Source organism: Alexandromys fortis, unplaced genomic scaffold, assembly GCF_014885135.2.
Source record: "Alexandromys fortis isolate MF-2015 unplaced genomic scaffold, M_Fortis_MF-2015_v1.1 scaffold_67, whole genome shotgun sequence".
NCBI classification, from domain to species: Eukaryota; Metazoa; Chordata; class Mammalia; order Rodentia; family Cricetidae; genus Alexandromys; species Alexandromys fortis.
In genome coordinates this window covers 7,404,763-7,422,043 of record NW_026067945.1, presented here as the reverse complement: position 1 = coordinate 7,422,043, position 17,281 = coordinate 7,404,763, and the positions used below count along the sequence as shown (strand labels likewise).

The 17,281-nt window shown below is 40.2% G+C and overlaps 1 protein-coding gene across 3 annotated transcripts in view; it reads left to right on the top strand.

The window, feature by feature from the left end:
• The window catches only part of Mctp2 (multiple C2 and transmembrane domain containing 2), a 213,852-nt gene that overhangs the window by 25,991 nt on the left and 170,580 nt on the right, over positions 1–17,281 (top strand). The window contains exon 1 of one of the 3 annotated variants that reach the window (XM_050149130.1): positions 6,265–6,353. The exons of the other annotated variants lie outside the window; for them this stretch is intronic. The gene's annotated coding sequence lies outside the window, so the exon portion shown is untranslated. Of the gene's footprint in view, positions 1–6,264; positions 6,354–17,281 lie in introns of those variants that run through there. 3 annotated transcript variants of the gene reach the window in all.

Genomic DNA, 17,281 nt, shown 5'->3' with positions numbered 1-17,281 from the left:
CAGCACTTTCTTCTTCTGCCATACTCCAATTGTGCTTGGTCTCTTCTGGAGAACCCCATCCCCCTTAGGCCTCCCAGTCCGGGACAGGTTTTCAGGTCTACTTAAAGGTACTCAGGCCCTGAAAACAGAGAAAAGAGAAAAGTTTGCTAGAATCCTGAAGGAAACTCATTGGCCACTGTCTCTTTTCACTTCAGAGAGAACACAGGGTGTGGCTGCTGTCTGGTGCCAGGTGGTGGCCAGGGGACCGGAAGCTGGCCTTCTGCATCTGTTTCTGCTGCTGGTTTGTGACTGCAGCTGTCTCTGCCGGTTTCTAGACCACGTACACAAAAACCCAAAAATATCTGAGAATAGAAAGTGCTTTTGTTTCTCAGGGGCATTCAGTCTGCACTCTGACCTCCTAGCTAGCCATTTAGGAGTGCTCTATACACTCTGAGTGGCTGGAATTTCGATATGGTTGATGGAATGCTTACTCTCTTCAGTGAAGTCTTAAATTCTGATCGCCACAAACTTGGCTGAAGCTTTTCACAGGAGGGAAGGTTTGATCTGTGCCCTATTCTGTGTGAAACTTGTCATGTTTCTGTTGCGGTGCAGGCTCTATGTTTTATAAAGGATTCTGCTTTTTTTTTTTCTGAGACAAAATTATGCGTAAAGGCTTGTGATGTAGTTTAGGTCCTGAATGTTCCCCCAAAGATACAAGCACTGAAGGTCTGGTTCCTACGACATGGTGGATTGGGAGGTGGTATATGTTAAGAGGTGAGGCATGGAGGCTGGACTTGGGTCATGGTCCTTTTGAAGAGGCTGTTCCGATCCTGGCCGCTTACTCCTGGCTCCCCATCTTTGCTTCTGGGTTGGATCAGCTTGATCAGGATTTTTCTTCCTTGTATTCCTCTGATAATGCACTGTACCCATAGACCCAACGAAGCAGGGTCAAATGACCATCAACTAAACTTCTAAAATCACAAGTCCAAATAAAGCTCTCTAAGTTATTCACCTTGTGTGTTTTGTTAGAGCCCTGGGAAGCTGACTGGCATAGCTTGCTTAGGTCTCTATTGCTATGAAGCAAGAGCCCCTTCACACCGATCACCTGCACTTGATTATGCTGGGCAGACATGGTAGACAGCTCTAGCCTAAGCCCCGTCCCATGCCCTTCTCCCTGTACTGAAATGGTTGTTTCCAAATTCTGGTAACTGTTAGCAAAGAATATGCTGACCACAGGCATCTCTATTCTCAATTTTTCTAGAATCCCATTCTTAAAGTTTGGTTGCTTACCATGGGGTCATTTGCTTTCTTTCAGGATTGTGTGAAGACTCTGTTTCAGTGTGCTCCTCCTGCAGGGCTGCCTTCATTTTCATCATGTGTGCCTGAAACCCTAGAAGCTTCCCAGGGATTCTAATCACTGTAGTGTCTGCAGCTCTCTAGAGATAAGGGAATGCAAAAGTTCTTCAGTAACAGAGATCTCCTCGGGCTTCTTTCAGAGAGGGAGTTGAGAGGTCGCTACAGTCTTTGTCGTTCTTTCTTCAGATTGCTGTCACCTGCTGTCACTTAGCCCACAGAATTCTTGCTCTTTAGATTGTGGGCCTTTCTTTATCTGTCCCTGATGGGATGGTGTGCTCTTCAGACTGAGGGTTCTGAACCAGCTCTCTCTCTGCCTTCTCTTCCATCTCTGGTTGCGATACAGTGCCTAAGAATATAGTTATCAACCACATACAAACAAACAAGAGTTTCGAACATTGCCCTTTAGGCTTTCAAATACTGCATTTCTTCTCAACTTTTGCCTTGCTCATCTGTAGAGGGATGAGTGGATCTGATTCTATCTACTGTTTGGGCTCTATGTGAGTCAACTCTCTATTTTTTTTTCAATTCCTTGTTATTCTGAATAATTTCACATGTATATACAATGAAATATAAATTCCAGTTCATATTTCATTCCTCAAATGTTCTTCTGAATATATACCCCAAGCTCATGTCTTTTTGTATAATTCACCAAGCCCCTGTGTATGCAGGTGACAGCTGTAAACTTTAAAAACAACTCTGACACCCCCAAATAGCTGAGACAAATGTAAGCTATTCAAGTATTAGTTCTTTAATTTGCAAACTGGGGTTTTCTTGTTTATTCAAAATGCCTGTGGGCTTTTGATGAATATTATATAATTGTCTTTGTATTGTATATTACCATCTCTTTACTGGATCAAAATACACAAGACTAATGAAAAAGAAAGGTTTATTTTGGTAACAATATCATATTTTTCAGTTGATGGTTAGTGGGTGCTTTGGGGCCTATGGTTGGATGGTGTGTCACAGGGCCCTGTAGATGTGGTACAAGAAAGAGGCCTGTTTACTACACAGGAGCTGGGAGACAAAAAGAGGAAGGGCCTTGGGTTTCAGTATCCAGTCAAGGGCTTTCTTCTAATACAGAATTTCCTCTCAGAAGTCTTCGCCTTCTTTTCTATGACTTTCAGATGACGGCATGGGCCGGACATGATCCCTTCAGCACAGGGAGCTTTCCAGGTGTAGTTGAGATCCTGACTATGTGAGAAAGAAGTGAGTATATGAGGAACACAACAGGCCCAGTATCCCAACCCCACGAGCTGTTGCCACCAAGATCTGAACTTGTAATCCAGGCTCATAACGTTGAAACTTCCACATTGCAAAGAGACTCTATTTGCAGTCACAAATTCTGTGGGTTAGGTCCTGCTGCTAAGGAAAATGGGTTGTCAAGTCAATTCCCGCTTGACTGGGACTTACTTGTACTTGTGAATGGATTCATGAATTCATGTGGAACTTGAACTTGAACGGAAGAGCTTACCTAAACCTATTTGAAGTTTGTGAAGTTGAATGACTTTAAGGTTTAGATAGACAGCATCTCATCATGAACTGAAGTGTGATCCCCAACTGGAGGATCCAATCATCAGGTGATCAGATCATAAGGGCTTGGATTTCATCAGAGGCTCAATCCTTTCATGTCTGTATACTATGACAGCAATGTTGGGAGGGGGTAGAAAATTATAAAATTAGGAAAATAAGAGGCCTTCTTATGGAAAGCGGGTCATTAGAAGGGCCCTGGAAAAAGGCACCTTTTCCCTGGCCTCCCCTCCCACGCTTCATGGCCTCTACAACATTCTCCTACCAATCACACATTGTTCTACGTTACCAAGGTCCTAAGTAAAAAGATAAAGCCACATGTGGCCAGAAGCATCCAAAATGATGAGCCAAAACAAATCTGCCTCTCAACCCCTCCTCGCTGATATTTGTCAAAGCAAGGGAAAGGTCTGAGTGATACACTTGGTTAGGAAGCCATGGTTATTTCGGGGCTTCGGAAAAGCTGCTGTCATTTTGTGTGAAAGTCAATCTAATTAGATACATATTAAGAACTTGGGAAACTAAACTGTTTGATTTCCTTCCCCTCTGTTGTCTTCACGCATTTAATTCCAGCCATGTAATCAATGTGTCCTCTTATTCGAGATAATTTAATTGACTTCGGGCGATTAAAAATAAATTAGACATAAAAGGCTTTTAGTTGAAGTCACACAGATCCTTTAGTATTATTAAGTGCCAACAAGTGAAACTTTATAATAGTCCTCTTGTGCAGTTAGGATGAAATATGCTCTTTTATGGTGCTCTTTCATGTGCTGTGTTTGCCAACTGAACCTCATTTGAAAATAATTGTTTGAAGATTACAGTTTCAATGTGTGCATGTGTTTCCCAGCCTGTCCTCTTTACTTACCAATTTATAATGTGTGCCATTTCTTTTGAGATATGACTGAGACATTATCAGATACAGATTGGCCGGGCTTCATTCATCAGGGTCAATAGCGTGTTAGTTCACTCCTAATTTTATCTTCAAATGTGTGTGTAAACCCAATAGCAAGTTAGTAGAAGTTGTAGTGATGATGTCTGTAATCGCATATGCATGTTGAATACCACTTCTGAATGCATTTGAACATGCCTATGTTCTGTTACTTTACATGCAAAATGATATGTAGTCTTGTTACGTAATTCCCTATGAACAAAAAATATGGATTCTTATAATAGATTCATGGCTTAATCATGTGTGTTCACAATTCTCTTGATTTCTTAAAGGACCTATGTGTGTGACCATTAGTAGAATCCTGACCATTAAAAGTGCCTGTCAAAGAAGGGATACACTGAGCTGTATTTGGTCATCATGTTCACAGTTGTTGTATTCTACAGAGCCAACAGAAGCAGGGAGTTAGTGAGCATTGATCAGCTGAACCATTGCTTGCAGGGGAACTCTACAGTTAGGCTGTTAAAATTTTGCATTATTTTTGTATATACATGCATAAGTGTTTTGCCTACATATATGCATGTATATCATGCATATATAGTGTCTGCAGAGGCCAGAGGAAGTTGTCAGGTCCCTTGGAAGTGGAGATACTGAAGATTGAGATCTACCATGTGGGCTCTGGATCACTTGCAGAAATAACAACCAAACCATCTCTCTGATAGTTATAGTCTTGCACATAGTTAGGTTCTGAGTTAGGCTATTACAAAACTCAAGTCTCAATTTGGGTAACTCAAGTTGCAATGTATTTGCTTCTTAGTACATGAACTTATTTTTTTGTGTGGTACTGTTAAAGATACCTTATTTTGTGCACACATCCAATGCAGTGTCTATTGTATGTGTCTATGGCATTCATTAGCATTGAGCTTGTGGCCAAGGCACCATAGATCATGTATAAATGAAGGTTATTTAGCATACATATGTTTTTTCTGTAAGGCATATTGCAGTCATCTCCCTCTTAAGAATACCAGGTGGTACATCAGACTTGTGCTGGGGGATCATTTAAAGGAAAGGCACAAGAGTGTATACTCAGTAGGCTGTAGACATCAGAACTGAAGATGTGTTATAAAATATAAGGTGCCTTCTCCTCTCTTTACTCCACACTTACCTTGTTAAAAAAAAAGAAGACAATACAATAAAACAGTTCATGAGCAATGTTTTTAATAATACAATTATTTGACCAGGAAACCTCACACTGGGAGCATATTTTCCCCTTGATTGGTGCCTTGTCTGTGCCTCATACGGTTTCTTTGGAGAATCTTTCTCAGTAAAATGGGGCAACAACTTAAAAGATTGGTAGCTGGAGTGCTAGAATGTGCTTGTACACACACACACACGCATACACATGCACACACGCACACACACAGCACTGAAGATGATCATGAGCACGTGGACCCTGTGATAATGTCTGGTATGGCAAGACTCCCCATCTTCCTTTAGATCCTCTCCAGTGGTTTGTGACTCACTGAAACCTGGGTTTGGGAAGAGGACCACATTTTCTTTTTCCTCTGCTGGCAGTTTATGTCTTCATTTGTACTACTCACTGTGGGAATGAAAGGAAATATTTTTTTGGATTTCAAAAGAAAAAAAATTTGTTGCTATTTCTTGCCTGTCTTGTCCTCTCGACGCATTCCTTCTGCATCCAGTGTTTGGTGCTTTGATCCCTGCTTTGTTTCCAGCACAGTGACCAACTTCTTAACGATAGTCTGGCTGAGTGTTGCCAAGTGAGCCAATCAGTTTTCATGTTCAAGTTTAACAACAGTGAGCGCTGCTCAGTGTTAAAATGAGAATAAGCATTGCTCATGCCCTGGTGTGGGGGATGGTAAGGCATCCCTGAGAAGGAGGGCTGGTACATTTCTGCACTTAGTCCAAGCAGAGAAAAGACAGTTGAGCGTTCTCAGCCGATCTGAAAACTTTGAAAGCTGGGATGCAGAGATGGAGAGAAGGCAGAAGATTGATGTGTTTAGTCGATGGGAAGCTGAGTGGCTGCCAGTTATCTGGAACAGGACAGGGCAGGCACACCAGAGGTGGTGATAGTCAGAGGCCAGTTTTTTGGCAAAGAACTTCCAGAGTATACTTTGGTGAGTGGCCAGTTTCCTGACATTTGATCTGTGAGTCAGTGTAAGTTTACGTATCTTCTTCTCTAGAAGGGTTTAGTCAGAAAATAAAATATATGAGTTCTGTCCTCACCCAGAACAATGGAATCCTGTGGAAACACTGTGCAGAAGGAGCCCTTTATAGCTTCTCTGGGATGTGTAAGACCTGAAAGGGTGGCTTTAGGACAGGATTGTCATGTATTGTGTCTTGTGAATTTTGGCATTTGTGTTTGTTTTGAAGAAGTCTTTTATACCTGTTTGAGGTCTTATTTGGTGTAGGAGGTCGTTCTGTATTTGTGTTGATTTCATTGGTTGAATAAAGAGACTGCCTTGGCCTTTTGCTAGGGCAGCCCTTAGGTGGGCGGAGTAGACAGAACAGAATGCTGGGAAGAAGGGAAGTGTGACAGATGCCATGCTTCTCCTGCCCGAGATGGATGCTGGTTAAACTCATTCCGGTAAGCCACAGTCAAGTGGTGATACAGATGAATCAAGATGTGAGAGTTAGCCAAAAAGAGGCTAAAACTAATGGGCCAGACAGTGTTTAATTATATCCATGTGGTTATTTTGGGTATAAGCTAGCGGGGCAGCCCAGGGAGCTGGGCAGGACAGAACAAGGGACCCACCCTCTATACAGTACTTGTTGATTTAAAGGTCAGGTTTATTATAAAACTCTTATGCAGTAAATTTACCATGTACACACACATATACATATATATGCGAAGTTTGAAATTTAACTGGTTATATAAAGATCTATGTGGACATCTCTTTCCATCTCCCCTGAGTAGTAAGTGTGGCGCTGGGTCACCCGACAGGAAGATATTTCATTACGCAAGAAACTGTTGACATTTTCTAACGCATCTGTGTTAGCTTTTGTTCCTGTTTTCAGTACATGACTATTCTAGTTTGCTAGGTATCTATGCAGTCTCGCCAGCACTGTGCATTGCTAGTTTTCTTTTGCTCATTTTATTTTAGCCATTACGGAAATTAATTTAAGTTTTGAATATAGTGGTATGTCTTAGAAAACATGCATGCTTGCATGTGCACACTTGTGCGTGCGTGCGCGCACACACACATACACACACATTTTGATGTCATTTTGTTTTCTGAGAATATTTCTTCCTCCTATTACTGGCTCCTATTGTGTATACTTCATGTTTAATGCCTCATTGAAATTGTCTGAATTTCTGCTTTCTGTGATGTACATGAAGCTCCATTTTGCTCTCCATTGAATACTTACTGTTAGATTATAAACCTTACATCTACTAGACTTCCACTGTTCTGATAACACAGCACCTGCAGACACTCCCTGATGTTTGAGAGGACAGTGAGCTGAAGCACAGGTTGGCCTCAAGTCCCCAGTCCCCCTGCCTTAGTTCAACATGCATGGATATTAAAGGTAGAGCTAGCATAGCCTCTTGTGTTTATCTTTATCGTTTTTTATTTCATTTTTTTTTAGAGAAGTATGTTTTCTGGACTGTCAGTTTTGAATCAAGAATGAATTGATGAAACACTTGAGCAACATTTAAGCTGTTAATATAAGGATCTCTTATTGATCTTACAGCTCCAGTGTGTCTTCTTCATATAATATCTAACACTTTTCTAAAGCATCCAAGAAACAGCCTCTGTTGATGGATTTTTTCTTGGGCTGCCAGCTCACAAAATACAACAGACACTGAGACTTATTACTAATTATGCAAACTTGGCCGAGAACTTAGGCTTTTCCCACTAGCTCTTATAACTTAAATTAACCCATTTCTATTCAGCTACGTGCGAACACATGGCTCATGGCCTTTATGTCTCTTCCTGCTTGTCTTGCTCCCTCTGTGTCCAGCTGGAGTCTCTGCCTTTCTTCTTCCCAGAGCTCCCTCTGTCCAGAAGTCCCGCCTATACCTCCTGCCTAGCTATTGGCTGTTTAACGTTTTATCAAACCAACCATAGTGACTTATCTTTACATAGTGTAATCAAATATCTCGCAACAGGGCCCTGTCATGCTGGTTTCAATTTTTGCCAGTTTTCACGTTCTCTTCAAATTTGGTTCTAAAAAAAGAAAATGATACAGATAAATAGCACCATAGACTTGCCTTGCTAACTTGGCTGTCTGCAGTCATTTCTCTCTAATAGTTGCCTTATTAAACATGAGCATGACATTAAATTCTCCTCTTCATTTTTCTTCAAATTCAATTGAACATCCAACTGATGTTGCACATATACCAATATAAATATGTTTCTACAACTTTGTCTATCTTGAATCATGTTTTTGGTGGCTGTCATAAAATATGTGAAGCAGAGAGCTCATAATTCATTTTTAGTGTTTTGTGTGAGCTTTATCCCATGAGCATGGCAGCTTCGGTGTGGTTTATTAGATTCAGACCTGCATGATTAGTTTGGGCTGCCGAGTTCTCTGGTATTTTGTCTACTTCTCCAATGCTAAGCACAATTTAATATACCTAAGGTTCTGAATGAAATCTCCTTAGCTTTAAATTTTTTTCCCTGACCCATTTATTACATTTCCAATTCAACAGTGGGTGCTTAATCCCACGAGGACTCTCTGGGGTCAGTTGTCCTTCTAACATAGTGCTTCTCAACCTTCCTAATGCCGAGACCTCTTAATATATCCTCCTTTTGTGGTGATCTCCAACCATAAAATTGTTCCATTGCTACTTCATACCTGTAATTTCAGTGCTGTTATGAATCATAACATTAATATCTGATTTTCAGAATATCTGATATGTGCACCTTAAAGGCGTCATGACCCTCAGATTGAGAAACACTTCTAGCACTTGCTATGCTCCTCTCTGGGTAGACAATTGTTTCTGATACTGATTTGAAAATAACAGTGTCGAATTGAAGTTTGAGGTAAGAAAATGCCTGAGTCCAGTTTGGTCACGTGCTCCATCAGTCCCAGTCCAGCTGGTCCTGGTGAGTTCCCATTAGATCGGCCCCACTGTCACAGTGGATGGGCACATTCCTCGCAGCCCTGACTTCCTTGCTCATGTTCTCTCTCCTTCTGCTCCTCATTTGGACCTTGGGAATTTCTGAAGTTTGGCTTCTGCTTTGTACTGTAGTAACTAAGTGATGTGTCTGTGGTTTACACGGGGCCAATGAAGCAAATAGATGTAATAACATGAAATGAGTTGCTTCTCTTGCTCTTGGTAAATACCATTAAGTTCGTTGTTGGACAGAGATTGGTTAAACTAAAGCTCAACTCAATATCTGGACAGCTGAGATAACTTCAGATAAGGAAGTTGAGAAAGTTTGCATGTGTTTCTGTTGGAATGGGGAGTCTCTGAGCCAATGAGGGATTGCTGACTGAAGTCTGCATTGAACCGTGGATGTGCCTTTAGTGGAAAAGCTTCATCTGTCCACCCCTCACCATGACCATGCCTCCCCAAGTGGCCTGCATTTCTCTTCCTCTCCAGCCCACTTGTGAGTGTTGTATATTTATTTCCTCTCTTCCCAAGCTCTTCTTTCCTTCCTCCATGCAGATTATTTTCAGAATCACATCATCAAGACAACCCATACCATCACTACTTAGTCTTTTCACTTTGTCAAATGGATACTTTCAAGATTATTGTTCCTTTGTCTATATGCAATACTTCATGATGCTGACCACTTCCTCTAGAAAACACCCTTCCTTTGGGGCCTCTGCTTTAGATTCTGGTTGTCGTAGGTGATACCACATCTTTTTTTTTTTTCTTGTCTAAGTCTTTGTAGTTTCCTTTGTGAATTTATTCTGCCACAATTAATCATTAAGTGCTAGAGTTCCTTCAGGCTCATGCCATCTTTTTGTATATATTTTCATCTGTAGCCTTCTCCAATAAAAACCCGAATGCCAATCTCTACAATAGTAATTTCTAGACGTGATCCATCTCTCTGTTCTACAATCATGTTTCTAGCTGCCAACTTGGCTTCTTTCATTGGACAGACAAAACACAAAAAGCCAGGGCTAAATCTATGATCTTCTTGTAAAATCCAGACTTTTCCATGAGAGGCATTAGTTATTCAGGAAAAATCACTTGGATTCAACCTCAACATCTTCCTCTTCATTCCGTTAACTGAGTGCCATAAATTCAACATCGTTAATATTGCTGAGAGATGAAAATGACTAATCAGAACACAGATATAGGTAACATAGTCAACCACCTCCAGATAATTTGCAGACATAGAACATGACTGGAGAATGTTTAATATTTTTATTATTTTTATTAGAATATTATGCTTTACAACAAATCTTGGTATATGTTTGTATGTATTTATATTTTATGTTAGCATTTAACATTATAACAATTTATAAGTTGCTTATTAAATTATGCTATTATTCAATGGAGAACATTTATGCCAATAGTACATTTCAACTAAAGATTTTTCCCATATTTATATTGCTTTGTGTGTGTTTATGGTATGTATATGTGTGTCTGTGAATTTCTCTTTGTACTTTTAAAATTTTTGTGATATTCTTAATAACAGCATTTCTCCCTTCCTTTCCTTCCTTTAAGCCTTCCTGTCTATCATTCTGCTCTCTAAATTCATGTTCTTTCCTTTTATTGTTATTGCATGGATATATTTATTTTTTATTTACACATACATTTATGTATTTCTAAATATAACCTGCTCAGTCCATATAATGTTACTTGATGCGTATTTTCAGGGCTGGCCATTTGGTACTGAACAATCAATTGCTGTGCTCATTCCTGGGAAATGCAACCTCTACTGCTTCCAGGATTTTGCAGTTGCCTATAGTTCTTTGTGTGGGATTGAGGCCTCATGGGGTTTCCCTGGTCTTCTTTGGCATGTTGGTTGGTGTAGTTTTTGTTCAGCTCATGGTTGGACAGTTATGTTGGTGAGCAGTACTCTCCGTGAGAGCCCAAGACCACCTAATACAATCCTCAATGCCATACCTGAGAAGACCTCTTTGAGTTGGTGGTCAAGGCTGTCCTTGGGCTTCACAAAATATTCTGCCTTTTGCTGTTGCCTTTGGCTTCCCTGTACGTGGAAGTTAAGTTCCTATTTCTAAAGACACACCATACACTTCAGACACAGGGTCCAGAGGCCACTGAGCTGGGACTTACCTAAATGTTTCCGTCCAAAGAATTAGCTCTTTATGGTACCTGAAGGTACTATGCAAGCTTCCAAAGGATGAAGGCAATCAATAGTCTACTTAGATTTGACACCTAAGAACCACTCAACAGCCAGCGTGGCACAGTAATCCTAAGGGTGCATTAGTGGCATAAATACCTGGTGGTAACCAACAGCTCTCTGAACAATAAAATTTCCTTCCTAAACCATAGAAAGAAACCATAGAAATAAATGTAACAGAAGTTCACCGAGAAACACATGACCTGGCCAGATCTGGGAATCTTTGAATGTAGCTCAGAGGTCTAGGTTCTGAAAAACCAGCAAGCTGACGTATATGGCAAATGACAGCATTATGCATAAGCAAAAGGCTTCCCACACTAACCAATGCTAGCCGACTTAGGAAAGACTGAATCATATTTCTGTTAAGACAGGCCTTGGCTGAACCGTGCTTAAGCCCACTCACTCTGTGTTTGCATAATACTGGCAAAGCACTTCCAAGCATGTTATTATGTTGGAGTCAAGCAAGCACATTGGCCAAAATAAATAAATAAATAAATGTACACAACCAAAATACACAACAGGTGCTGAAGAAATTTGTGCTTAGGATCTCAGATTGCATGAGTATAGTCTTCAATCAGCTACTGAGAATTAGGAAGTCTCCTAAAACCATGGGCCTCTCTTTTCATTGGGTAAAGATAAAACTATCTCAGATTTGGTGTTTAAGTAGTATGGGGACCCACAGGTGTGAGTCTGTTCCACCTTGACTGGAGGTCAGAGAGTTTGAGCTCATTGTTGACTACAGGTGTGGCTACAAATGAGAGATTCTCACCTAGGGTATGGTTAACTAGTATTTTGGGTATAGAGATGGATTCAATCCATCTGGACCAAAGGTTGGAGAATTCGAGTCTATTCCTTGTGTCATGTTGACGAAGTCTGCTGCCTTCCCTCTCCCCTTTTGGAGTGAAGTATATAAGCGTGTGGAAAATGAACATGGATTCAGTATTCACTGAATGTCCCTCCCAATGTTGTTCTATGTTTCTGTCTCTCATTTTTCTTACACCTCTGTTCCTTTTGCTTAATAATTCGAATCCTCACGCTCCTACCCTGGAACGTATGAGTTATGTCAAAGCTTATCTTCAACAAAGTATGACTTTCCATACTTCCAGAATTTTAGTTGGAGATTGCTTGATCAAAATAAGATACACTAGAATATATCTCCACATGAATTCACATTTATGTAGTGGAAATAAACCTACAAATTATTCTACAGAGCAGTGGCTCTCAACCTTCCTGATGCTGAGATCTTTTAATACAATTCCTCATGTTGTGATGCCCCAACCATAAAATTATATTCTTTGCCACTTCATAACTGTAATTTAACTAATGCTATGCATCATATTGTAAATATCTGAAAGGAAGGATATCTGTGAAAAGATGATTCAATAAAAGATTATTGCAACCCCAGGTTGAGACCCACTGCTACAGAGGAATTATGAGAAGTACTTTGAGTCCTTGTTACCCACCAGCTCGATTAAGTCCATAGGGGAAAAAAAAAGTTCCATTATCACTCTGAGCTCCCCTTTCCTTCTCTGTGGTTCTGATTCAGCTGCTGGTGTGACTTGGGTTCAGTCAGACACTTTGAGGACTGGTGTTGGAGTTTTTCTGTTTCCATTTGGGTAATTGTTTTGCCGCCAGATGTGAAGAATGCCTGAAACCATAACATAGATGGGAGGGCCACTAGTGTCCTTGGCTCGGGCTGTTGCCTGTGACTGTCCTGTCATAGCCCTGACAGTTTAGAGAGACAGTGCTTTTTCTTGCTCATTTAGTGAGAGCTGGGGTTTGGGGCAAGGCATCAGAAGGATTTGTTTTGTGAAGAGATTAAATGTTTACTGTGGCTTTGCAAAACCAGGAGTGTATTCTTGCAAAGAGTTTTAGTGTATCTTTCTCTTTGGTTGGTACACAGCAATTATGATATCTAATGTGTATTGTGTGATATTTTCCTATGCAATATAAAACGACCAGACTTACACTTTTTTTAAATATTGGGGATATTCAAAATACACTCTGCTCTCTATTTGTGAACACTTAATTAACTGTTGGCAGTCATATTACCCTGCTAGGAAGCTTACATTTTTTAACTTGCAGTTTGTTGGGTGCTTCTGATAAGAGTCTTTGAACTTAAGACTTGAGAGAAAATGAAACATTTGGGTTTGCTTCAAATATCCTTTGAGATAAGGAAAGTTGGATTATATTAAGTATTCAAATAGGTGGGTTTATCTCATGGGGCTTTTCTTCAAATGTAAGTCCTCTTTGAGTTTCTTCTTTTAGCGTTCCTTACTTCTGAAGTACACACTGCATATTGTAGGAATTGTTTTTCTAGTCATAAAGGAGACCAAACTCCAGTTAGCAGTGTACCTTAAAAACCAGCCTTCAGGCCACAAACCCAGAGAAACCAGACAACAATGAAGACCCCAAGAGAGACACACGTGGATCACAAAGTCTCCTGAGTGAACTGGGAGCACACAAGACGGGGCAAAAGGGGAGAGGAGAGGAAGGAAGGGGAGTGGAAAAATGTATAGCTTAATAAAAACAATTTAAAAAAGACAAAAAAAGAGACCACATTAGGCTTTTGTTGTTTTGTTTGTCTGTTTGCTTGGTTAGTTTTCCAAGTTAGGGTTTCTCTGTGTAACAGCTCTGGCTATCCTACAACTTGCTTTGTAGACCAAGCTGGCCTCAGACTCATAGAGGTCTACCTGCCTCTGTGTCTTGAGTGCTGAGATTAAAGGCATGCGCCACCACTCTGAAACACATTGTTTTTCCCTCTTGACAAAGTTTTACTGTGTGTTTATATGTTTGTGATTCAGTGTATTTGATTTTTGTTTAAATGATGGGCAAATGCTTTTACTTTTTTGATAAAAGTTATTAAAAATAGTCCTGTCTCCAGATAAGATAGAATGCGGTAGATAGGGAAGAAGATTATCAACGGGATTCCTCTGAACTAGACTTGCCTTAGGCTCTACTTCTTAGAAGCGTGCCACTTCTGTGACCAGACCAGGCTAGCGGAAAGATGCAGATGTTTCAAAACTAGACAAAACATGAAACTTGGAAGTGCCATTTTGAATGACAGCTTTACCAGAGAAAAGAGCCATTTCCTGTAACCCATTGTTTGCGTGCTGATCACTTTGTCATCCCTGGATCTTTTGGGGTTGTATATGAATTTTAGAGAAAGTTTATTAGCCATGAAAAAATTCTGCTGTATTTTTATTGTCATTGTATTAAAGGCACAGCGCTTGGATTTATGTGTTTAGCAGAATAGCAAAACAGTTCTTTGGAAAAGAACAAATTTAAAGGAGTTGCATGAGCTGATTTTAAGGCCGGAGGCTACCCTGGCCATCAGTATAGTATAGCAGCGGAAAGTGATGGGTGTGGGGGTTAATGGAACAGCACAGACAGTCCAGAATTCCTCCCCTCACAACCTGGACGTGTTTCATTGAGATAGGAGCTAAGTAATTCATTAGAGGACTGTGTCCTAACGATAGGGTTGGAATAAATCATCATCCGGGTATAAAATGAACTTTGACGTAAACCTAACAGTGTATGCAAAATTTTTATTGAAATAGGTCATAACTCCAAATGTAAAATAACAAAACTCCTAGATGAAAATATTGGAGATCTCCTTTGTAAATTACGTTTAGATCTTAGATATGAAACCGAGTGATTTCTTACTAATAAAGAAACTGCCTAGGCCCCTTGATAGGCCAACCCTTAGGTGGGTGGAGTACACAGAACAGAATTCTGGGAGAAAGAAGCTTAGTGAAGGAGTCACCATGATTCTCCCACTCCAGACAGACACAGGTTAAGATCCTCCCTGGTAAGCCACTTCGTGGGCTACACAGAATAATAGAAATGGGTTAGAACAATATGTAAGAGCTAGCCAATAAGAGGCTGGAACTAGCCGGGCCAGGCAGTGTTTGAAAAAATACAGTTTTCGTGTAATTATTTCGGGCATAAGCTAGCCATGTGGGCGGCCGGGTGCCAGGGACGCAGCCCCGCCGCACATAATGCAACAACAAAACTCCTAGATGGAAATATTGGAGATCTCCTTTGTAAATTACATTTAGATCTTAGATATGAAACCAAGTCAGTTGTGTAAGATCTGTAAAATGTTATCATATTTTTAAAAGTTAACTCTTGATGATTGAGAACTTTTGATATTAATAACAATGTGAAAAGACAAGCTACAAAATTGAGGTGAATATTTGCAAATTGTGTGTTCAACAAGGTTCTTATATTCAAAATATATAATGAACTCTCATAAGCCCAGAGGAAAAGTCAAATAATCTTACATTAAAACAAATGGACAAAGTCTTGAATAAACAGTTCCTCAAATTACAGATAAGTTAGCAAATTAATGCCCTAAACCATTTTCACTATCACACACCAGTAGGAAAATGAAAATTTAAAACCATAATAATTAATAATAATCTAATAATTACAATGAACTGAAATAAAAATACTAGCAATATCAAATGTTACAGAGGACGTGAAACAATTGAAATCCTCCCAATTGTTAGTGGGGGGAAAAAAAAAGGATTCGTGTTACCACCCAGGAAACATTTCCAATGATGTCAGCATTTTTATAACACCTATATCAAAAGAAAGTAAGACTAGAAAGGCCCCACCTGTCCTTCAAGGAAAATCAGTCTGTGATGTGCACACACAATAGCGTACTGCTCTTGGAAATCAAGAGGTAATCCGCTGCTGACATGGCCCACCACTTGGGTGGATCTGTGTGCAGCTTGAAAGGAACCAACCTGGAAAGTTAAAGTTACATGCTGTGTGATTCCCTCTGGGAGATTCTTGAACACAGAGCTGTTGTGATGGAGAATAGATCCACAGTAATCAGGAAATGAGTTTCTCCTGAAAGTGTTCTAATGGTCCCCAATGTCCTCTTCCATCAACCTCCCTTGATCCTATCCAAGGATCTGTTTGTTGGCACCAGGCAGGTCAGCTGCGTGGATGATAACAATGTTTTCCTACATGCCGCTGGTTCTTCAGGGGTATGTTTTTAAACACCCAGCACCACTTTATTGCGTGTTTTTTGTTTTTGTTTTATAGATGCAAAGATATCAAACCTCTCCTTTATGGGAGCACTTAATTCCGCTCATAGTTTCTTCTCAAAACAAATAGATTTCCCCACCAGGGTGTGCCAGTCTCTTTTATGGACTTAGATGCTAAACAGCGATTGCCAGGAAGTTCTGTTGCAAAGCAGATTCTTGGGAACCAGGTTCATCTGATATAGTGGGCTTAATCATTTAAATATCATGCAAATTGTTAAGTTTTATTATAGACATTTCAAACAAAATTTGGCTTAATGACCTCATTGGTGAGTCCACTTCCCATTATACAAGGGCTTCTTTGAGAACCCCGCAGACCTGGGAGTGTGAATGTGTAGGTCTTCTCTGTTGGCATACCTCTGACTTCCCCACTTTTATTAGTGTATGAAATCCCTCATGCCTCCTACAGCCCTTGCAAATGTCATAAGAGTACTTTGTTATACCCTATTCCTTGAGTGATTTGTCTTCTACTGTGCCCACTGAGGTCATGGCCAAGCGCACCGCTCATTTCTTCCTTGTGCTTCTGGTGTTTCTCCAGATTTCTCCTGGCATTTATGTTGCTCCCAGACCCAAGGTCACTGTTTTTGCTCAGAAGTTACTGGCCTCCTTCTCCATTGTCATGAATTTTCTTTAGAATTTGCATATTTTTAATGAGATTTGTTCTTCTCCCCCAAGCTCCTCCCATATTCTTCCCACTCCATACCCATCCAACTTCATGGTATTTCTTTCTCTAACCCAGTGGTTCTCAACCTTTTAATGCAGTTTCTCATGTTGTGGTGACTCCCAACCATAAAATTATTCTTTGTTGCTACTTTATATTTGTAATTTTTGTACTGTTATAAATTGTAATATAAACATTTGTTCTTCCACTGGTCTTAAGTGACCCCTGTGAAAAGTTGTTTTGGGTTTTGACCCTCAGATTGAGAACAAATGCTTGAACAAACAAACAACCCCTCCCCGCAACAAACCAAACTAAACCAAACCAAAAGAAATCACAAACACACACAGACACACAAGCACACATGCACAAAACAAAACAGCATGGAGTCTGTTTTGTGTTGACAACCACTCTTGAACAAGAGGCCTGCCTTGGGGTGTGGTTCATATACTAAATGTTACTTCATTGGAAAAAACTGTTTTACCCCCTCCCAGTATCCACACATTGCAAATAGCTTCTTAGGGAGGGGTTG